General features: G+C 46.0%; 1 pseudogene; it reads left to right on the top strand.

The window, feature by feature from the left end:
- Nucleotides 1-23,674, top strand: part of LOC124006678 — a 260,851-nt pseudogene that overhangs the window by 36,522 nt on the left and 200,655 nt on the right.

Raw genomic sequence — 23,674 nt, 5'->3', positions numbered from 1 at the left:
CTGACCCTCTGTTCTACTGACCCTCTGTTTACTGACCCTCTGTTCTACTGACCCGCTGTTTAACTGACCCTCTGTTCTACTGACCCTCTGGTCTACTGACCCGCTGTTTAACTGACCCACTGTTTAACTGACCCACTGGTCTACTGACCCTCTGGTCTACTGACCCTCTGGTCTACTGACCCGCTGTTTAACTGACCCGCTGTTTAACTGACCCTCTGGTCTACTGACCTGCTGTTCTACTGACCCACTGTTCTACTGACCCGCTGTTTAACTGACCCACTGTTTAACTGACCCGCTGTTTTACTGACCCGCTGTTTTACTGACCCGCTGTTTAACTGACCCTCTGTTTAACTGACCCTCTGGTCTACTGACCCTCTGGTCTACTGACCCTCTGTTCTACTGACCCTCTGGTCTACTGACCCTCTGTTTAACTGACCCTCTGTTCTACTGACCCGCTGTTTAACTGACCCTCTGGTCTACTGACCCACTGTTTAACTGACCCACTGTTTAACTGACCCACTGTTTAACTGACCCACTGTTTAACTGACCCGCTGTTTAACTGACCCGCTGTTTAACTGACCCGCTGTTTAACTGACCCGTTGGTTTACTGACCCGCTGGTTTACTGACCCGCTGGTTTACTGACCCGCTGGTTTACTGACCTGCTGTTCTACTGACCTGCTGTTTAACTGACCTGCTGTTCTACTGACCCCCTGTTCTATTCACCTGCTGTTTAACTGACCTGCTGTTTAACTGACCTGCTGTTTAACTGACCTGCTGTTTAACTGACCTGCTGTTCTACTGACCTGCTGTTCTACTGACTCCCTGTGTTCTACTGACCTGCTGTTCTACTGACCTGCTGTTCTACTGTTTTCTACTGACCTGCTGTTCTACTGACCTGCTGTTTACCTGACCCGCTGTTTAACTGACCTGCTGTTCTACTGACCTGCTGTTTAACTGACCCGCTGTTTTACTGACCCCCTGTTCTATTCACCCGCTGTTCTACTGACCTGCTGTTCTACTGACCTGCTGTTCTATTGACCTGCTGTTTTACTGACCTGTTTACTGACCTGCTGTTTCTCTGCACATCCTATGTGTAACAGCTTCATTCAGTTGTGAGTTTGAAGTAGTGCCACAAATTCACACTGATAGATGTGTAGAGTATCTCTGACATGTGAATATATTTAGTATAGTTTTATCTAAAAAGGATAAAGTTTTTTAAATCTTTCACCATTTGAATTTGTATGAAATTCACTGAGGAGGATGATCCTCCCCTTCCTCCTCTGAGGAGCCACCACTGGTATAGAGTTCTATCGTCTATTAGTTAATCTATACTGATAGTCAGTCAATCAATAATCAATCTCTCCCCTCCTGCAGGTTTTTGCGTCCGACGCTGACGAGGGAGACAACGGTCTGGTCCTGTACGAGATCAACCGTCGCCAGAGCGACCCTGACCGCTACTTCGTCATGGATACGAGGTCGGGGGTCATCACTCTGAACCGACCGCTGGACTACGAGCTGAAGAGAGTCCACGAGCTGGTGGTACAGGCCAGAGACAACGCCAGTCACCCTGAGGTGTGTGTGTGGGGGTGTGCATGGGTAGGGAGGGTACAATTACCATATAACCAACGGGATGAAGATAATGAAAATAAAATAATAATATATGTATTTATGGTTGTGACAGTTATTTTATTTTCATTAAAAGTCTTCATTCACAATATACAATAATATACAGCAACATTATGTACAAAATAAGTTTCAAAAATAAGTTACAAACAACGTCAAAAAACGAAAAAATAACAGAGTTGATTAGTAGCAGGTAAAATGTAGCAGGTAAAATGTAGCAGGTAAAATGTAGCTGGTAAAATGTAGCTGGTAAAATGTAGCTGGTAAAATGTAGCTGGTAAAACGTAGCTGGTAAAATGTAGCTGGTAAAACGTAGCTGGTAAAATGTAGCAGGTAAAATGTAGCTGGTAAAACGTAGCTGGTAAAACGTAGCTGGTAAAACGTAGCAGGTAAAACGTAGCAGGTAAAATGTAGCTGGTAAAATGTAGCTGGTAAAATGTAGCTGGTAAAACGTAGCTGGTAAAACGTAGCTGGTAAAACGTAGCTGGTAAAACGCCATCCTCTCCGGTACTATTCTACTAATACTTTCTGAATGCACTGTGTGTGTGTGTGTGTGTGTGTGTGTGTGTGTGTGTGTGTGTGTGTGTGTGTGTGTGTGTGTGTGTGTGTGTGTGTGTGTGTGTGTGTGTGTGTGTGTGTGTGTGTGTGTGTGTGTATAGATACAGTACATTCGGAAAGTATTAGTAGAATGACCTACAAGCAAGATTTATATATATGTATGTGTGTGTGTATATATATATACAGTGCCTTGCGAAAGTATTCGGCCCCTTGAACTTCGCGACCTTTTGCCACATTTCAGGCTTCAAACATAAAGATATAAAACTGTATTTTTTGTGAAGAATCAACAACAAGTGGGACACAATCATGAAGTGGAACGACATTTATTGGATATTTCAAACTTTTTTAACAAATCAAAAACTGAAAAATTGGGTGTGCAAAATTATTCATCCCCCTTAAGTTAGTACTTTGTAGCGCCACCTTTTGCTGCGATTACAGCTGTAAGTCGCTTGGGGTATGTCTCTATCAGTTTTGCACATCGAGAGACTGAAATGTTTTCCCATTCCTCCTTGCAAAACAGCTCGAGCTCAGTGAGGTTGGATGGAGAGCATTTGTGAACAGCAGTTTTGCTAATTGTGAACCCTTCCTGTGGACAGTTTGAAGTGTTTCAACTTTTTACAGGAAGGAGGTGAATTGACCTTCTCTCCGCTTCCTCTCCATTTTAATGACTCGCTACTGTTGTTTTGCCATCCAGGTGACCAATGCCTTCGTCACCATCCACGTCCGAGACTACAACGACAACCAACCCACCATGACCATTATCTTCCTCAGCGAAGACGGCTCGCCGCGTATCTCAGAGGGCGCCCAGCCCGGCCAGTACGTGGCACGCATCTCGGTCACCGACCCAGACTACGGAGAATACGCTAATGTTAACGTTTCGCTAGAGGGAGGGGACGGGAAGTTCGCCCTGACCACCAAGGACAGTATTATCTATCTGATCTGTGTGGACCAGGTGTTGGACCGCGAGGAGAGGGACACGTACGAGCTGAGAGTCATGGCAACAGACGCAGGCACCCCTCCTCTCAGGGCTGAGTCGTCCTTTACTATCCAGGTCACTGACGTGAATGATAATCCGCCACTCTTCGACCAGCAGGCTTACAAACAGACCATCCCAGAGGTCGTCTACCCAGGATCCTTTGTGCTCCAGGTGACGGCCCGGGACAAGGACCAGGGGCCCAATGGGGACATCCGATACAGCCTCCTCAAAGACAAAAAGAGCCACTCCGATTGGTTCTCCATCGACCCGGTGACGGGGATCATCACCACGGCGATGGCACTGGATTATGAGTCGGAGCCAGCGCCCAGCGTGACGGTGGTTGCCACGGACAACGGGCGGCCTCCAATGTCGTCGACGGCGAGGGTTTCCGTGGTGCTGCAGGATGTAAACGATAACGAGCCGGTGTTCTCTAGTAACTTCTACAACGTCACCATCAAGGAGAATACGGCAGTCGGGACCTGCTTCTTAGAGGTAGGAGTCTGTCTGTCTATCTATCTGTCTGTCTGTCTGTCTGTCTGTCTGTCTGTCTGTCTGTCTGTCTGTCTGTCTGTCTGTCTGTCTGTCTGTCTGTCTGTCTGTCTGTCTGTCTGTCTGTCTGTCTGTCTGTCTGTCTGTCTGTCTGTCTGTCTGTCTGTCTGTCTGTCTGTCTGTCTGTCTGTCTGTCTGTCTGTCTGTCTGTCTGTCTGTCTGTCTGTCTGTCTGTCTGTCTGTCTGTCTGTCTGTCTGTCTGTCTGTCTGTCTGTCTGTCTCCTATCTCTCACTGCTATCTTGTTGTTCTTCCTGTGCATAAACTGAGCAGTATAATAAGAGCAGCAGTTGTGATGTGTGTGTGATGCGTGCGTGTGTGTGTGCTAAGGTGTGGACAATCAGAGCAGGTGGTCAGTCCAGTTCAGGTGTTCAGCAGTCTGATGGGTTGTAGATAGAAACTGTCTCTGAACCTGTTGGTATCAGACCTCATGCTCTGATACATCTTCCCAACATTAAAGGTGAGAACAGCTTGTGACTGGGGTGTGTGTGGTCCTTGTCTTGGATGGGTGGGAGAACTTTCCCGGTGATTTACTAGGCCGTCTTCAACACCCGCTGCAGGGCCTTGTGGTCGTTGACGGAGCAATTCCTGTACCAGGCCTTGATGCAACAGGTCAGGACGCTCAGCTGCCTTAGGAAGTAGAGACGCTGTTACGCCCTCTTGACAAGAGTGGGTGGGTGGGGGTGTTGGTCGATGACAAGTCCTCTGTGATGTGGACGCCAAGAAATGTAAAAGTTGTGACTTCCTCTACTGTAGTCTCGTTAATGTAGAACGAGGCATGTTCCTGTCTCTGCTTCCTGGAAGTCAACAATCATCGTCTTTATTAACATTGAGGGAGAGGTCGTTGTCCTGGCACCACGATGCCAGTTCACTTACCTCCTCCCTACAGGCTGACTCGTCGTTGTCGGTTATCCGGCCTACAACCGTGGTGTCGTCATGGAGACTAGACGATGGAGTTGGTGTGGTGCTAAGCAACACAGTCGTGGGTGAACAGGGAGTACAGCAGAGGGCTGAGGACACACCCTTGAGGAGCCCCTGTTTTAAGAGTCAGGCACTAAGGTGCCATTTGAGAAGCAGCCAACAAGATCTCATAGTGTCCCTTCGTAATTCGACGTATTATGGATGAACGTCTATTTGTGACGCATTAATTCCATGTAGTTACCGGGTTTATTCTGAGTGGTTACCGGGTTTATTCTGAGTGGTTACCGGGTTTATTCTGAGTGGTTACCGGGTTTATTCTGAGTGGTTACCATGGTTACAGGGTATATTCTGAGTGGTTACAGGGTTAATTCTGAGTAGCGCCACGTTACATTGCCTCGTTAGAGGAACATGAGTGCAGAGGAAGAGGCATATATCGACGTTCTCAGTACCTTTTCAAACATCCAAAATCAAAAGTCAGTTTCTAGTGATCAAGCTGATTTTATCACGCTAGCTACCAGCACACTGAATTGATGACATATCGTGATTCATAAAAAGAAGTAGGCTAGGCGAAACATGGGACAGACCTAGAATGTGTTCTTATTGGGAAGAAATAGGGATTTATAAGGGTTTATAAAAGAGAGGGAGGGGGAGGGAGCCAGACAGAGACAGAAAGAGAGATGGAAAGAGAGTGGGAGACAGAGTGAGAGAAAGAGGGAAAGAGAGAGTTCACCTGCATTCCTTAAGCTGTAGTCAGCCAGTCAGTGAAGAGATATACTCTGTGCTACTGTAACCATGCCCTTTTCTTCACCTCCCCTCAGAGGGTTGCTATGGCGACGGAGACAGCAGCGCTGCTATCTCATAGTAGCTTGACTGTAGCTATAATTGTAGTGCGCTCTGTAGGGAATAGGGTGCCCTTTGGGACACAACCCAAACATTGGTTACTCCAACTATTTTCACAGGTTGTTTTTGCCTTTCTGCTGAAGGAGGGAGAAGAGGGGAGAAAGAGAGGAGAGGAGAAAGAGAGGAGAGGAGAAAGAGAGGAGAGGAGAAAGAGAGGAGAGGAGAAAGAGAGGAGAGGAGAAAGAGAGGAGAGGAGAAAGAGAGGAGAGTAGGAGGAGGAGAGGAGAAAGAGAGGAGAGTAGGAGAGGAGAGGAGAGAGGAGAGGAGAAAGAGAGGAGAGGAGAGGGTGAGGAAGACTGAAAGAAAGAGGGAGAAAATGACATGTTTTTCTTTCTTTTCTTTTTATAGAATGTACTGTGTTATAGACTTCAAAGCTGTGAAGTTACCGCCCGGCCGCTCCAGCCCAAGACACTCTGAATAGCTTCCAGCACAACTGGGTTTAGATAAATAGTGGAATTCCACATTGTTGTTGCAGGTTCATTTACCTGTTATTTGGACAGGGACGTTGGTCTGTGCTGAGGGGGAATCTGGCATATAAAGCAGGAGAGGAGAGGAGAGACGGAGAGGAGAAGGAAGGGAGGGGAGAGGAGAGACGGAGAGGAGAAGGAAGGGAGGGGAGAGGAGAGACGGAGAAGGAAGGGAGGAGAGAGGAGAGGAGAGAGGAGAGGATAAAGGAGAGGAGGGAGGAGAGGAGGGAGGAGAGGAGAGACGGAGGCAAGAGGAGAGGAGGAGAGGGAGGGAAGAAGAGAGTAGAGAGGAGGAGAGGAGAGAGGAGGAGAGGGGGGAAGAAGAGAGGAGAGAGGAGAGGAGAGAGGAGGAGAGGGAGGGAAGAAGAGAGGAGAGCGGAGAGGAAAGAGGAGGAGAGGAGGAGAGGAGAGAGAGAGAGGGAGGCAAGAAGAGAGGAGAGGAGAGAGGAGGAGAGGGAGGGAAGAAGAGAGGAGAGGTGAGGAGAGAGGAGGAGAGGGAGGGAAGAAGAGAGGAGCGGAGAGGAAAGAGGAGGAGAGGGAGGAGAGGAGAGAAGAGAGAGGGAGGCAAGAAGAGAGGAGAGGAGAGGAGAGGAGAGGAGAGGAGAGAGGCAAGAAGAGAGGAGAGGAGAGAGGGAAGGGAATGACAGAACTGGAGGGAGTTGAAGAGACGCCCAGACAAAGCAGAAAAGACGACACTAGGGAGGGAGGGAAGGGGAAAGAGGGAATCTGGTAAATGCGGCATCTTATTTTGATCATGTTCTGTTATCCGTCAAAAGGCAAAAGAAACCAGACACAAAAATCCAGTGTGTGATGTTGCCATGTCAACTGCCTCACAATCCGACCCTCTGTTATTCTCCCAGCTAATTACAGGCATTACAGTGTTTCCAACCATAATCCCATGCCTCTGTTATTCTCCCAGCTAATTACAGGCATTACAGTGTTTCCAACCATAATCCCATGCCTCTGTTATTCTCCCAGCTAATTACAGCCATTAGTTCTGGTGTTTCCAACCATAATCCCATGCCTCTGTTATTCTCCCAGCTAATTACAGACATTAGTGTTTCCAACCATAATCCCATGCCTCTGTTATTCTCCCAGCTAATTACAGACATTACAGCGTTTCCAACCATAATCCCATGCCTCTGTTATTCTCCCAGCTAATTACAGCCATTAGTTCTGGTGTTTCCAACCATAATCCCATGCCTCTGTTATTCTCCCAGCTAATTACAGACATTAGTGTTTCCAACCATAATCCCATGCCTCTGTTATTCTCCCAGCTAATTACAGACATTACAGCGTTTCCAACCATAATCCCATGCCTCTGTTATTCTCCCAGCTAATTACAGACATTACAGTGTTTCCAACCATAATCCCATGCCTCTGTTATTCTCCCAGCTAATTACAGGCATTACAGTGTTTCCAACCATAATCCCATGCCTCTGTTATTCTCCCAGCTAATTACAGGCATTACAGTGTTTCCAACCATAATCCCATGCCTCTGTTATTCTCCCAGCTAATTACAGACATTACAGTGTTTCCAACCATAATCCCATGCCTCTGTTATTCTCCCAGCTAATTACAGGCATTACAGTGTTTCCCATAATCCCATGCCTCTGTTATTCTCCCAGCTAATCAGACATTACATGTTTCCTAATCCCATGCCTCTGTTATTCTCCCAGCTAATTACAGGCATTACAGTGTTTCCAACCATAATCCCATGCCTCTGTTATTCTCCTAGCTAATTACAGCCATTAGTTCTGGCGTTTCCAACCATAATCTCATGCCTCTGTTATTCTCCCAGCTAATTACAGCCATTAGTTCTGGCATCTCCAACAATAATCTCATGCCAGACATCACGAGAGGTTTTCTAAAACTCCTGGGATGGAGGTATGGAGGGACGGAGGGGGAGAGGGTTTGATTTATTAGGATCCCCAGATGTCGACAGCTAGTTGTGTGTAAAGCATATCAGTCTGTTGTTGAAAAACAATATCTGCTGACGTTGTTGATTCCCAAACAATTCAACTCAACCAGCTGTCTGTTAGCCAATGACAGCAAAGATGAGCAGATGTGTTGTACTTTCCTTTATCTCAAACACACTCTGAAGTCACAATGAAACTTCTCCTTTCTCTGGGCAACAGGAACCCTCGTCTCCACCGTCTCCTACGTGACATAGCTGAGTTAGCGTAATAGATCACGCTATGACCTCTTCCACCCTTAGTTGATATGTCTGGTTGTTTTGGCGCTGAGGTTTCTGAGTGGGATTGTTTGTCACGTCAACTCTGACATCTGAAGAGGAAAGGAGAGATGTTGGCATTATCAGAATGATATCAACAATGATGTTAGATTGAGTGTCAGGGTGTCTCTCTCTCTCTCTCTCTGTCTGGTTAGTACGGGGTGTCTCCAACTGGTTAGTACAGGGTGTCTTCAACTGGTTAGTACAGGGTGTCTCTCTCTCTCTCTCTGTCTGGTTAGTACGGGGTGTCTCCAACTGGTTAGTACAGGGTGTCTCCAACTGGTTAGTACAGGGGCTAACTGCCTTGTTCAGGGGAACAGTGGGTTAACTACACTCTAACCACTAGTCCACCTGCCGCCCCTACACCCTAGTACAGTAAGTCTACTAGTGTTCCTGCCAACCGCTCTGTCTTACCAGACTATCCTGGTCTATCCTACCGGTCTATCCTACCAGACTATCCTACCAGACTATCCTACCGGTCTATCCTACCAGACTATCCTACCGGTCTATCCTACCAGACTATCCTACCAGACTATCCTACCGGTCTATCCTACCAGACTATCCTACCAGTCTATCCTACCAGACTATCCTACCGGTCTATCCTACCAGTCTATCCTACCAGACTATCCTACCGGTCTATCCTACCAGACTATCCTACCAGACTATCCTACCGGTCTATCCTTCCAGTCTATCCTACCAGACTATCCTACCGGTCTATCCTACCAGTCTATCCTACCAGTCTATCCTACCAGACTATCCTACCAGACTATCCTACCGGTCTATCCTACCAGTCTATCCTACCAGACTATCCTACCGGTCTATCCTACCAGACTATCCTACCGGTCTATCCTACCAGTCTATCCTACCAGACTATCCTACCGGTCTATCATACCAGTTTATCTTACGAGTCTGTCCTGCCTGTTTATCAAATCAAATCAAAGTTTGTTTGTCACGTGCGCCGAATACAACAGGTGTAGATAGACCTTACAGTGAAATGCCGAATGCAACAGGTGTAGATAGACCTTACAGTGAAAATGCTTTACTTACAGGCTCTAACCAACAGTGCAATTTTTAAGTAAAAAAAAGGTATTAGGTGAACAATAGATAAGTAAAGAAATAAAACAACAGTAAAAAGACAGGTTGTATACAGTAGAGGCTATATACAGTAGAGAGGCTATATACAGTAGAGAGGCTATATACAGTAGAGAGGCTATATACAGTAGAGGCTATATACAGTAGAGGCTATATACAGTAGAGGCTATATACAGTAGAGGCTATATACAGTAGAGAGGCTATACACAGTAGAGATACACAGTAGAGAGGCTATATACAGTAGAGAGGCTATATACAGTAGAGAGGCTATATACAGTAGAGGCTGTATACAGTAGAGAGGCTATATACAGTAGAGAGGCTATACATACAGTAGAGAGGCTATATACAGTAGAGAGGCTATATACAGTAGAGGCTATATACAGTAGAGAGGCTATATACAGTAGAGAGGCTATAAAAGTAGAGGCTATATACAGTAGAGAGGCTACATACAGACACTGGTTAGTCAGGCTGATTGAGGTAGTATGTACATGTAGATATGGTTAAAATGGCTATGCATATAAGATGAACAGAGAGTAGAAGCAGTATAAAAGAGGGGTTGGGGGGTAGGCAGGAGTGTTCAGGAGTCTTCTGGCTTTAGGGGTAAAAACTGCTGAGAAGCATTTTGGTCCTAGACTTGGTGCTCCGGTACCAGACAGTCTATCCAACCGGTATTGGCCCATTGATCAGAAGCAGCTTTTCAGACTCCACTATTGACCCGAGTAATACTGTGTAATGTTTACTTAGCCCCAACACAAAGGACTTATTTACTTCCAGGCTTCCCTGTCTACCTCCCTGCCACTTCCTCTCAGCAGTTCCCAGGGTGCTTTGTGGCGGCGTACTGGACTCTCCTGTCTTATGTGACAGGTCTCAGTGAAGGGTGGAACACGTGAATATCTTGCTAAATAACACGCTAGTCTAGAACATCTTCATTCATTTTCCCCCCTTTACAGATTCATTCGTGCTTGAGTGATGATGTCGCTCCAGCCTGAGTGGCGAGATGAGGTGGCAGGTAGCCTAGTGGTTAGAGTGTAGGGGCGGCAGGTAGCCTAGTGGTTAGAGTGTAGGGGCGGCAGGTAGCCTAGTGGTTATAGTGTAGAGGAGGCAGGTAGACTAGTGGTTAGAGTGTAGAGGTGGCAGGTAGCCTTGTGGTTAGAGTGTAGGGGCGGCAGGTAGCCTAGTGGTTAGAGTGGAGGGGCGGCAGGTAGCCTAGTGGTTAGAGTGTAGGGGCGGCAGGTAGCCTAGTGGTTAGAGTGTAGGGGCGGCAGGTAGCCTAGTGGTTAGAGTGTAGTTAACCCACTGTTCCCCTGAACGAGGCAGTTAACCCACTGTTCCCCTGAACGAGGCAGTTAACCCACTGTTCCCCTGAACGAGGCAGTTAACCCACTGTTCCCCTGAACGAGGCAGTTAACCCACTGTTCCCCTGAACGAGGCAGTTAACCCACTGTTCCCCTGAACGAGGCAGTTAACCCACTGTTCCCCTGAACGAGGCAGTTAACCCACTGTTCCCCTGAACGAGGCAGTTAACCCACTGTTCCCCTGAACGAGGCAGTTAACCCACTGTTCCCTGGTAGGCCGTCATTGTAAAATAATATTTTGTTCTGAACTGAACCGAGTTAAATAAAGGTATTTTCTTTCTAATTGTATATTCTGTCCAGTGACAGTTGATGTGTGTATTCATCATCATTCTGTTTGAAATTGTGTTTTTTTTCTTAGATCAGATCAGCTTGTCTTTAAAGCATAGAGCAGTATGGAACCCCATCATTGTCACTATAACTGACTTCAGATCAGCTTGTCTTTAAAGCATAGAGCAGTGTGGAACCCCATCACTAACTATAACTGACTTCAGATCAGCTTGTCTTTAAAGAGGCAATATGCAGTTGCTACATCTATTTCTAAATTAATGATATCTACCCATTGATTCTTGAAGAATATGACTCATGAGTTTAGTTCAACTGTCATTTAACATCAGAACCCCAAAATATAAGCTTGTTTTACACCATTGTTTGTAAACAAAATAACTATAAACAAACAATATATAGCCTCAAAAGACGGTTAAAACTATAAATGATGATCTCACGGATGGTCAGTCCTTGAATCCATAGCTCTGTCCATGAATTTGAGAGTGATTTACATTTCTCCAGCTCTTTACCCGAACCAGCAGGGCTGTTTTGTTATAGTTTCAACCTGCTGACTGGAGCTTTAAAGGGAAGCTGCAGTTGTTGAGGGTTAACTCAGGTCGCACAAGATCCAAGGCAAAAGTCAATGTCCGTACACATGCCCAGGATGTCGTGAGATGACTTGAAAACCGTCCACTAGGGACAGCGGTGAGCCCTATTACCATCCAGTTTGTGGTTTGCTGTTGTGGGACAGAGATTGAGGAAGGTGGAGCCGTGAGCTCCATGTGTCGCTTGTTCAATGTTTTTTTTGTCGGTTTTAACAAACCTTTACTCTAACCTTTACTCTAACCTTTACTTTAACCCTGACCTTAACCCTGACCTTAACCCTGACCTTAACCCTGACCTTAACCCTGACCTTAACCCTTACCTCAACCCTTACCTCAACCCTTACCTCAACCCTTAACCTTAACCCTGACCTTAACCCTACCCTTACCTTAACCCTTACCTTTACCCTTAACCTTTACCTTAACCCTGACCTTAACCCTGACCTTAACCCTTAACCCTTACCTTAACCCTTAATTTAACCCTGACCTTAACCCTTAACCCTTACCTTAACCCTTAATTTAACCCTTACCTTAACCCTTAATTTAACCCTGACCTTAACCCTTACCTTAACCCTTAACCTGTACCTGAACCCTTAATTTAACCCTTACCTTAACCCTTAATTTAACCCTTAATTTAACCCTTAATTTAACCCTGACCTTAACCCTGACCTTAACCCTTACCTTAACATTTAACCCGTACCTGAACCCTTAATTTAACCCTTACCTTAACCCTTAATTTAACCCTTACCTTAACCCTTAATTTAACCCTTAATTTAACCCTTACCTTAACCCTTAATTTAACCCTTACCTTAACCCTTAATTTAACCCTGACCTTAACCCTTACCTTAACCCGTACCTTAACCCTTAATTTAACCCTTACCTTAACCCTTAATTTGACCCTTAATTTAACCCTGACCTTAACCATTCAGAATTTTTAAAAATGTTTATAAAAAAAAACATTATTTAACTAGTCAAGTCAGTTAAAACCTCTTACGATTCCCCATCCCGGATCCGGGATCGTGACTACGGCTCAAGCTCATTACCATAACCATACCTAAAAATATTTAACCTCCACACATTAACAAGTCCAATAGCTCAAATGAAATATAAACATCTTGTTCATCTACACAGCAAGTCAGATTTCTAAAATGTTTTACGGCGAAAACATAGCACATATTTATATTAGATAACCACCGAAACAAAAGGCAAGCGGAACCCCATTTTGTCCCAGAAAAAAATAAAATTTAAAAGTAGGATTAAAAAATTAATAATTCACTAACCTTTTGAAAATCTTCATCAGATGACAGTAATATTACATGTTACACAGTACATTTTTTTTCCAATAATATGCCATCTATATCCATAAATCTCGGTTTACAATGACGACATTTCAAAAAATGCTACTCAAATGTCCGGAGAAATGATGATAGCTCCGACAGATAGCGTCAGATAACAAGCAATAAACATGACTAAATATGCATGTTCTACATATATTTACAAAGATACACTTCTTCTTAATGCAACCGCCGTATTACATTTATTTTTAACGTTACAGACATCGTTCACTGGGCTATACTATGAGTCAGCGCTCAGATATTAGCACTATGTCTCCTCTACGTTTGGAGTCCACAGAAACCCCAAATAACCACGTAAATATTCCCTTACCTTTGATGTTCTTCCATCAGAAGACGTAGAAGGAGTCATACTTACCCAATACATCGTTTGGTTTCACGTTGTGTGTCCCTGTATTAGCATATGCTAACAGCTTCAGTTGAAATGTGTCAAAAATGACTTCTGGTCCAGCACTCTTGCGAAGCAGTATCAAACAACGCTAACAGACAATCCGGCTTTAAATTGCTGCATCATGGAAAAGACGTTTTCCAAATCGTCCGGGAGCAAAAGAGTGCATGATTTTCAGAGGGACATGAGCAATTTCGCCCGCCAAACGTGCAGGGCTCGTGGGATTCTCACAATGAACGCGCCACTTGAAAGCTGACATCACGCTGAAGACATAGAAACTGTTCCTGGATCTGTAGCTGCCTGGGAAGGGTGGGAGCCATGACGTCAAAGTTGACCCAACTTTTCTCTTCACAAGAGAGAGTTTGGGAGAAAGGCTGCCCTGGGAGTTCTGCTTTATATAGAGACATAATTTAAACGGTTTTAGAAACTTTAGAGTTTTCTATTCAATAATAATTTTTATATGCATATATTAGCAATTTTGGGAAAAAATATTTTCCGTTTACTATGGGTACGCACTTTCTCCAACAGGGGCAGTATAGAGGGGGAGTCTTAAGATTAAGAACAAATTCTTATTTACAATGACGGCCTACACCGGCCAAACCCGGATGATGCTGGGCCAATTGTGGGACTCCCAGTGACAGCCGGTTGTGATTAGCCTGGATTCGACCCCAAAAAATCACCAGAAAACAAACATAGAATTGCTTGACATGTTGGAAAATAAACCAAGAAAAAAACGAACTAGATTTAAAAACTACAATGTTATTTGGCCCTAAACAGAGTAGACAGCGACAGAATACTCCCAATCACGTCCAGTTGTGACAGGCTGCAATCGACACACACACGCATGCACACGCACACACACACCCAGAGAGACATCCTTTCCCAGACAGTATCTCTGATCCCTTCAAGACATCCTTCCCCCAGACAGGATCTCTGATCCCTTATAGACATTCTTCCCCAGACAGTATCTCTGATCCCTTCTAGACATTCTTCCCCAGACAGTATCTCTGATCCCTTCTAGACATCATTCCCCCAGACAGTATCTCTGATCCCTTCTAGACATCATTCCACCAGACAGTATCTCTGATCCCTTCTAGACATCATTCCCCCAGACAGTATCTCTGATCCCTTCTAGACATCTTTCCCCAGACAGTATCTCTGATCCCTTCTAGACATCTTTCCCCAGACAGTATCTCTGATCCCTTCTAGACATCCTCTCCCCAGACAATATCTCTGATCCCTTCTAGACATCCTTCCCCCAGACAGTATCTCTGATCCCTTCTAGACATCTTTCCCCAGACAGTATCTCTGATCCCTTCTAGACATCCTTCCCCCAGACAGTATCTCTGATCCCTTCTAGACATCCTTCCCCCAGACAGTATCTCTGATCCCTTCTAGACATCCTTCCCCCAGACAGTATATCTCTGTAGATCTGAGAGTCTTAAAGCTGTTCGTTAAATCCAATACTCCAGCCGTTCATTAACTCAACGTAGCCCTCTAACAGTATGTTTTAAAGATGTCCCACCGTATTGGTTACACCTATCTAATAGTCTCAGATATACAGATGCTATGGTAGAGGACTTTGACCCTTTAATTTAACTCCTGACCTAACCATTCAGAATTTTAAAAATGTTTATAAAAAAAACATTATTTAACTAGTCAAGTCAGTTAAAACCTCTTACGAGTGGTGTTGATTTGTTACTGGCGAACAGTCTGAATGCCTTCCACTAGGCCTAATAGATGAATGATTTAAACGTCTTTTTGTTATTCTCTATCCTTGTATGGCAGCGTGGTGTGCGTGCGTGCGTGCGTGCGTGCGTGCGTGCGTGCGTGCGTGCGTGCGTGCGTGTGTGTGTGTGTGTGTGTGTGTGTGTGTGTGTGTGTGTGATGGATTTACTTATCGCTGGGTCTAGGGTCTGGCCATGTTGCTTTTTCAGCCTATCAGATGGTCCGCTCATGTGTGATATGATTGGTTGTTTGCTGGAGAGGAGAGGTTGGCGACACGCCTCATTACCCTTAGTACTCACTACCATATGGTCCTCTCTCTCTCTCTCTCTCTCTCTCTGTCTCTCTCTCTCGCTCTCTCTCTGTCGCTCTCAGTCTCACTCCCTATTTCTCTTTCTCTCTCTCTCTCTCTCTCTCTCTCTCTCTCTCTCTCTCTCTCTCTCTCTCTCTCTCTCTCTCTCTCTCTCTCTCTCTCTCTCTCCGTCTCTCTCCGTCTCTCTCCGTCTGTCTCTCTCTCTCGTCTCTCTCCGTCTGTCTCTCTCTCTCCAATCTCTCTCCGTCTCTCTCTGTCTCTCTCCGCATGTCTCTCACTCTCCGTCTCTCTCTCTCCTCTCTCTCTCTCCGTCTCTCTCCATCTGTCTCTCTCTCTCCGTCTGTCTCTCTCCGTCTGTCTCTCTCCGTCTGTCTCTCTCCGTCTGTCTCTCTCTCTCCGTCTCTCATGTCTCTCACTGTCTCTCTCCGTCTCTCCCAGACCTCTATATCTCTATCCAGACCTCTATATCTCTATTCTGTCCTCCACCCAGACCTTTATCTCTCTATCCAGACCTCTATCTCTCTATCCAGACCTCTATATCTCTATACTATCCTCTATCCAGACCTCTATATCTCTATACTATCCTCTATCCAGACCTCTATCCTCTATCCAGACCTCTATATCTCTATACTATCCTCTATCCAGTCCTCTATATCTCTATACTATCCTCTATCCAGACCTCTATATCTCTATACTATCCTCTATCCAGACCTCTATATCTCTATCCAGACCTCTATCTCTCTATCCAGACCTCTATCCTCTATCCAGACCTCTATATCTCTATACTATCCTCTATCCAGACCTCTATATCTCTATACTATCCTCTATCCAGACCTCTATATCTCTATACTATCCTCTATCCAGACCTCTATATCTCTACACTATCCTCTATCCAGACCTCTATATCTCTATACTATCCTCTATCCAGACCTCTATATCTCTATACTAGCCTCTATCCAGACCTCTATATCTCTATCCAGACCTCTATCTCTCTATCCAGACCTCTATCTCTCTATCCAGACCTCTTTATCTCTATTCTGTCCTCCATCCAGACCTCTATTCTGTCCTCCATCCAGACCTCTATCTCTCTATCCAGACCTCTATATCTCTATCCAGACCACTATATCTCTATATTGTCCTCTATCCAGACCTCTATCTCCATCCAGACCTCTATCTCTCTATCCAGACCTCTATCTCGCCATACTGTCCTTGAAGTCTTGGCCTCTCTCCTGTCTGTTCCCTTGGCCTCTCTCCTGTCTGTTCCCTTGGCCTCTCTCCTATCTGTTACCTTGGCCTATCTCCTGTCTGTTCCCATTGCCTCTCTCCTGTCTGTTCCATATGCCTCTCTCCTGTCTGTTCCCTTGGCCTCTCTCCTATCTGTTACCTTGGCCTATCTCCTGTCTGTTCCCATTGCCTCTCTCCTGTCTGTTCCATAGGCCTCTCTCCTGTCTGTTCCATAGGCCTCTCTCCTGTCTGTTCCCTTGGCCTCTCTCCTATCTGTTACCTTGGCCTATCTCCTGTCTGTTCCCATTGCCTCTCTCCTGTCTGTTCCCATTGCCTCTCTCCTGTCTGTTCCATAGGCCTCTCTCCTGTCTGTTCCCTTGGTCTCTCTCCTGTCTGTTCCCTTGGTCTCTCTCCTGTCTGTTCCCTTGGTCTCTCTCCTGTCTGTTTCCTAGGCCACCTGTGTGTTTGCATGTAGCTGCTATCTGTCCGACCCCTCGGTTACATTGTTGTCAGCGTCCCTCTCCTCCTCTCCCCTTTCCTCCTCTCCCCTCCCCTCCCCTCCTCTCCTCTCCTCCTCTCTCTCTCCTCCTCTCCCCCTTTCCTCCTCTCCACCTTTCTTCCTCTCCTCCTCTCCCCCTCTCCCCTCTCCCCCTCTCCTCCTCTCCTCCCCTCCTCTCCTCCTCTCCTCTCCTCCTCTCCCCCTTTCCTCCTCTCCACCTTTCTTCCTCTCTTCTCTCCCCCTCTCCTCCTCTCCCCCTTTCCTCCTCTCCACCTTTCTTCCTCTCCTCCTCTCCCCCTCTCCTCCTCTCCCCTCTCCTCCTCTCCTCCCCTCCTCTCCTCCTCCCTCTCCAGACCTCTCCTCCCCCTTTCCTCCTCTCCAGACCTTTCTTCCTCTCCTATCCAGACCTCCTACTATCCCCTCCCCTCCTCTCTCCTCCCCTCCTCTCCCTCCTCTCCCCCTTTCCTCCTCTCCACCTTTCTTCCTCTCCTCCTCTCCCCCTCCCCTCCTCTCCTCCCCTCCTCTCTCTCCTCTCCTCCTTTCCTCTCCTCCTCCTCTCCCCTATCCAGACCTCCTCTCCCCCAGACCTCCTCCTCCCCCTCTCCCCTCCTCCCCCTCTCCTCCTCTCCTCTCCTCCTCCTCCCCCTTTCCTCCTCTCCACCTTTCTTCCTCTCCTCCTCTCCCCCTCTCCTCCTCTCCCCCTCTCCTCCTCTGTTTATTGTCCTTTCCCAGGTCAGAGACAGGACAGTTTGCTGATGTGTTTGTGTTCTTTAAGGAATCATCTCACTCCTTCTCTCCATTTCCATTTGATTCATTTAGCAGACACTCTTATCCAGATTCACCTACAGTGAACATTTTCCTTCTATACCCACCTTTTTTGTTCAGACTGGTCCCCCTGGGAATTAGACCCACAACCCTGACGTTGCAAGTGAGAGCGGGAAGTAGAGGGGGAAGGAGAAGGAGAGGGGAAGGAGAGGGGGAAGGAGAGGGGGAAGGAAGAAGGAGGGGGAAGGAGAGGGGGAAGGAGAAGGAGAGGGGGAAGGAGAGGGGAAGGAGAGGGGGAAGGAGAAGGAGAGGGGGAAGTAGAGGGGGAAGGAGAAGGAGAGGGGGGAAGGAGAGGGGGAAGGAGAGGGGGAAGGAGAAGGAGAGGGGAAGGAGAGGGGGAAGGGGGAAGGAGAGGGGGAAGGGGTCTGAGAGGGGGAAGGAGAAGGAGAGGGGGAAGGAGAGGGGGTTCCCTTGGCCTGGAGGGGGAAGGTTAGGGGGTCTCTCTCCTGGAGAGGGGGGTCTCTCTCCTGAGAGGGGGAAGGAGAAGGGGAAGGGGAAGGAGAGGGGGAAGGGGAAGGAGAGGGGGAAGGAGAAGGAGAGGGGAAGGAGAAGGAGAGGGGGAAGGAGAAGGAGAGGGAGAAGGAGAAGGAGAGGGGGAAGGAGAGGGGGAAGGGGAAGGAGAGGGGGAAGGAGAGGGGGAAGGAGAGGGAGAAGGAGAGGGAGAGGGGGAAGGAGAAGGAGCCGGGGAAGTAGAAGGAGAGCTGGGGAAGTAGAAGGAGAGCCGGGAAGTAGAAGGAGAGCCGGGGGAAGTAGGAGAGCAGGGGAAGTAGAAGAGAGCAGGGGAAGTAGAAGGAGAGCAGGGGTTCAGAAGGAGAGCAGGGGAAGTAGAAGGAGAGCATTTGAAGTAGAAGGAGAGCAGGGGAAGGAGATTCAAGGAGAGGGGGAAGGAGAAGGAGAGGGGGAAGGAGAGGGGTTCAGGAGAGGGGGAGGGGGAAGGAGAGAGGGAGGGGGAAGGAGAGGGGGAGAGGGAAGGAGAGGGGGAAGGGGAAGGAGAGGGGGAAGGAGAAGGGGAAGGGGAAGGAGAGGGGGAAGGAGAAGGAGAGGGGGAAGGAGAAGGAGAGGGGGAAGGAGAAGGAGAGGGGGAAGGAGAAGGAGAGGGAGAAGGAGAAGGAGAGGGGGAAGGAGAGGGGGAAGGGGAAGGAGAGGGGGAAGGAGAGGGGGAAGGAGAGGGGGAAGGAGAGGGAGAAGGAGAGGGAGAGGGGAAGGAGAAGGAGCCGGGGAAGTAGAAGGAGAGCTGGGGAAGTAGAAGGAGAGCCGGGGAAGTAGAGAGAGCCGGGAAGTAGGAGAGCAGGGGAAGTAGGAGAGCAGGGGAAGTAGAAGGAGAGCAGGGGAAGTAGAAGGAGAGCAGGGGAAGTAGAAGGAGAGCAGGGGAAGTAGAAGGAGAGCAGGGGAAGGAGAGGGGGAAGGAGAGGGGGAAGGAGAAGGAGAGACAGACGGGGAACAGAGGTGTGGCTATGTCTGCTTAGAGTTGGTGTTTGACAGTAAATTAACAATAAAGTTTGAATTTGAATGAGGATTTCACACTACGCTAGCCCATTCCAACCTCCATGCTCCAGCCACCATTCTACTCCAGAGAAGAAGAGAAGACTGCTGTCGACTCTGAGTGTCTGTCAAAGTACTGAACAGAGTGAAATGAGGAGAGGGTTGGATTTAGAGAAAGGGACAACTAGGAAAAGTGGGAAGGCAATTATAGAATGAGTATTTCTCTCTCTCTCTCTCTCTCTCTCTCTCTCTCTCTCTCATATCTCGCTCTCTCTTTCTCTCTAAATTTCAATTGAATTAAATTTCTATTTAAGCAACTTTATTGTCATGGGAAACATATGCATACATTGCCAAAGCAAGTAAATTAGATAATAAACAAAATTGAGATAAACATTGAAAAAATGTATAGTAAACATTACACTCACAGAAGTTCCAAAAGAATAGAGACATTTAAAATGTCATATATTGTAACAATGTACAAATAGTTAAAGTACAAAAGGGAGAATAAATAAGCATAAATATGGGTTGTATTTACAATGGTGTGTGTTCTTCACTGGTTGCTCTTTCTCGTGGCAACAGGTCACAAATCTTGCTGCTGTGATGTCACACTGTGGAATTTCACCCAAAAGATATGAGAGTTTATCTACATTGTATTTGTTTTTTAATTCTTTGTGGATCTGTGTGATCTGAGGGAAATATGTGTGTCTCTAATATGGTCATACATTGGGCAGGAGGTTAGGAAGTGCAGCTCAGTTTCTTCTCTTGAGAGCCATGTCAGCCTACGGCAGCCTTTCTCAATAGCAAGGCTATGCTCACTGAGTCTGGAAATAGTCAAAGCTTTCCTTAAGTTTGGGTCAGTCACAGTGGTCAGGTATTCTGCCACTCTCTGTTTAGGGTCAGTCACAGTGGTCAGGTATTCTGCCACTCTCTGTTTAGGGTCAGTCACAGTGGTCAGGTATTCTGCCACTGGGTACTCTCTGTTTAGGGTCAGTCACAGTGGTCAGGTATTCTGCCACTGTGTACTCTCTGTTTAGGGTCAGTCACAGTGGTCAGGTATTCTGCCACTGTGTACTCTCTGTTTAGGGTCAGTCAGAGTGGTCAGGTATTCTGCCACTGTGTACTCTCTGTTTAGGGTCAGTCACAGTGGTCAGGTATTCTGCCACTGTGTACTCTCAGTTTAGGGTCAGTCACAGTGGTCAGGTATTCTGCCACTGTGTACTCTCTGTTTAGGGTCAGTCACAGTGGTCAGGTATTCTGCCACTGTGTACTCTCTGTTTAGGGTCAGTCACAGTGGTCAGGTATTCTGCCACTGTGTACTCTCTGTTTAGGGTCAGTCACAGTGGTCAGGTATTCTGCCACTGTGTACTCTCAGTTTAGGGTCAGTCACAGTGGTCAGGTATTCTGCCACTGTGTACTCTCTGTTTAGGGTCAGTCAGAGTGGTCAGGTATTCTGCCACTGTGTACTCTCTGTTTAGGACCAAATAACATTCTAGTTTTGAATTCTAGTTTGCTGTTTTCTCTGTTAATATTTTCCAATGTGTCAAGCAATCTATTCTATATTTCTTTTCTGGTGATTTTTTTGGTGTCTACACCAAGATGTATCACAACCAGCTGTCATTGGAGTCCCATAGAGTCCCACGATTGGCCCAGCGTCGTCCAGGTTTGGCCGGGGTAGGCCGTAATTGTAAATAAGAATTTGTTATTAACTGACTTGCCTAGTTAATTAAATAAAGGTTAAATAAAAAAATACAATTTACATTTAAAAAAAATTGTGGTGCTGTCCTGGGGCTCTGTGGGGTTTGTTTGTATTTGTGAACAGAGCCCCAGGACCAGCTTGCTTAGGGGACTCTTCTCCAGGTTTATCTCTCTGTAGGTGATGGCTTTGTTATGGAAGGTTTGGGAATCGCTTCCTTTTAGGTGGTTGTAGAATTTAACGGCTCTTTTCTGGAGTTTGATAATTAGTGGGAGTCGGCCTATTTCTGCCCTGCATGCATTATTTGGTGTTTTACATTGTACACAAGGGATATCTTTGCAGAATTCTGCATGCAGAGTCTGAATTTGGTGTTTGTCCCATTTTGTGAATTCTTGCTTGGTGAGTGGACCCCAGACCTCACAACCATAAAGGGCAGAGTTTAAAAGTAAAAGCCATATCTCAGGCGAATAAAAATAAAAGTTTAAGATGGGCAACAGAACACAGACACTGGACAGCGGAACTCTGCCTAGAAGGCCAGCATCCCGGAGTTGCCTTTTCACTGTTGTCGTTGAGACTGGTGTTTTGCGGATACTATTTAATGACGATGCCAGTTGAGAACTTCTGAGGCATCAGTTTCTCAAACTAGGCACTCTAATGTACTTGTCCTCTTGCTCAGTTGTGAACCGGGGCCTCCCAGTCCTCTTTCTATTCTGGTCAGGGCCAGTTTGCGCTGTTCTGTGAAGGGTACACAGCTTTGTACGTTCTTGGCTTTTTCTCGCATGGAATAACCTTCATTTCTCAGAACAAGAATAGACTGACGAGTTTCAGTTATTTGTTTCTGGCCATTTTGAGCCTGTAATCAAACCCACAAATGCTGATGTTCCAGATACTCAACTAGTCTAAAGAAGGCCAGTTTTATTGATTATTTAATAAGAACAACAGTTCTCAGCTGTGCTCACATAATTGCAAAAGGGTTTTCTAATGATCAATTAGCCTTTTTAAAATTATAAACTTGTATTAGCTAACACAACGTGCCCATTGGAACACAGGAGTGATGGTTGCTGATAATGGGCCTCTGTACGACTAAATCAAATCAAATCAAATCAAATTTTATTGGTCACATACACATGGTTAGCAGATGTTAATGCGAGTGTAGCGAAATGCTTGTGCTTCTAGTTCCGACAATGCAGTGATAACCAACAAGTAATCTAACTAACAATTCCAAAACTACTGTCTTATACACAGTGTAAGGGGATAAGGAACATGTACATAAGGATATATGAATGAGTGATGGTACAGGGCAGCATACAGTAGATGGTATCGAGTACAGTATATACATATGAGATGAGTGTGTAGACAAAGTAAACAAAGTGGCATAGTTAAAGTGGCTAGTGATACATGTGTTACATAAGGATGCAGTCGATGATGTAGAGTACAGTATATACATATGCATATGAGATGAATAATGTAGGGTAAGTAACATTATATAAGGTAGCATTGTTTAAAGTGGCTAGTGATATATTTACATCATTTCCCATCAATTCCCATTATTAAAGTGGCTGGAGTTGGGTCAGTGTCAATGACAGTGTGTTGGCAGCAGCCACTCAATGTTAGTGGTGGCTGTTTAACAGTCTGATGGCCTTGAGATAGAAGCTGTTTTTCAGTCTCTCGGTCCCAGCTTTGATGCACCTGTACTGACCTCGCCTTCTGGATGATAGCGGGGTGAACAGGCAGTGGTTCGGTGGTTGATGTCCTTGATGATCTTTATGGCCTTCCTGTAACAACGGGTGGTGTAGGTGTGACTATGCATAGATAATAAACAGAGAGTAGCAGCAGTGTATATGTAGGTAGGGGTAAAGTGACTATGCATAGATAATAAACAGAGAGTAGCAGCAGTGTAGGTAGGGGTAAAGTGACTATGTATAGATAATAAACAGAGAGTAGCAGCAGTGTATATGTAGGTAGGGGTAAAGTGACTATGCATAGATAATAAACAGAGTAGCAGCAGTGTATATGTAGGTAGGGGTAAAGTGACTATGCATAGATAATAAACAGAGTAGCAGCAGTGTATATGTAGGTAGGGGTAAAGTGACTATGCATAGATAATAAACAGAGTAGCAGCAGTGTATATGTAGGTGTATATGGGTAGGGGTAAAGTAAAGTGACTATGTATAGATAATAAAAACAGAGAGTAGCAGCAGTAGCAGCAGTGTAGGTAGGGGTAAAGTGACTATGCATAGATAATAAACAGAGAGTAGCAGCAGTGTAGGTAGGGGTAAAGTGACTATGCATAGATAATAAACAGAGTAGCAGCAGTGTATATGTAGGTAGGGGTAAAGTGACTATGCATAGATAATAAACAGAGTAGCAGCAGTGTATATGTAGGTAGGGGTAAAGTGACTATGCATAGATAATAAACAGAGTAGCAGCAGTGTATATGTAGGTAGGGGTAAAGTGACTATGCATAGATAATAAACAGAGTAGCAGCAGTGTATATGTAGGTAGGGGTAAAGTGACTATACATAGATAATAAACAGAGAGTAGCAGCAGTGTAGGTAGGGGTAAAGTGACTATGTATAGATAATAAACAGAGAGTAGCAGCAGTGTATATGTAGGTAGGGGTAAAGTGACTAT

Source organism: Oncorhynchus gorbuscha, linkage group LG20 (assembly GCF_021184085.1).
Source record: "Oncorhynchus gorbuscha isolate QuinsamMale2020 ecotype Even-year linkage group LG20, OgorEven_v1.0, whole genome shotgun sequence".
In the NCBI taxonomy this organism is placed as follows: Eukaryota; Metazoa; Chordata; class Actinopteri; order Salmoniformes; family Salmonidae; genus Oncorhynchus; species Oncorhynchus gorbuscha.
The sequence above is the reverse complement of the archived record's forward strand: the minus strand, read 5'-3'. Positions and strand labels throughout refer to the sequence as shown.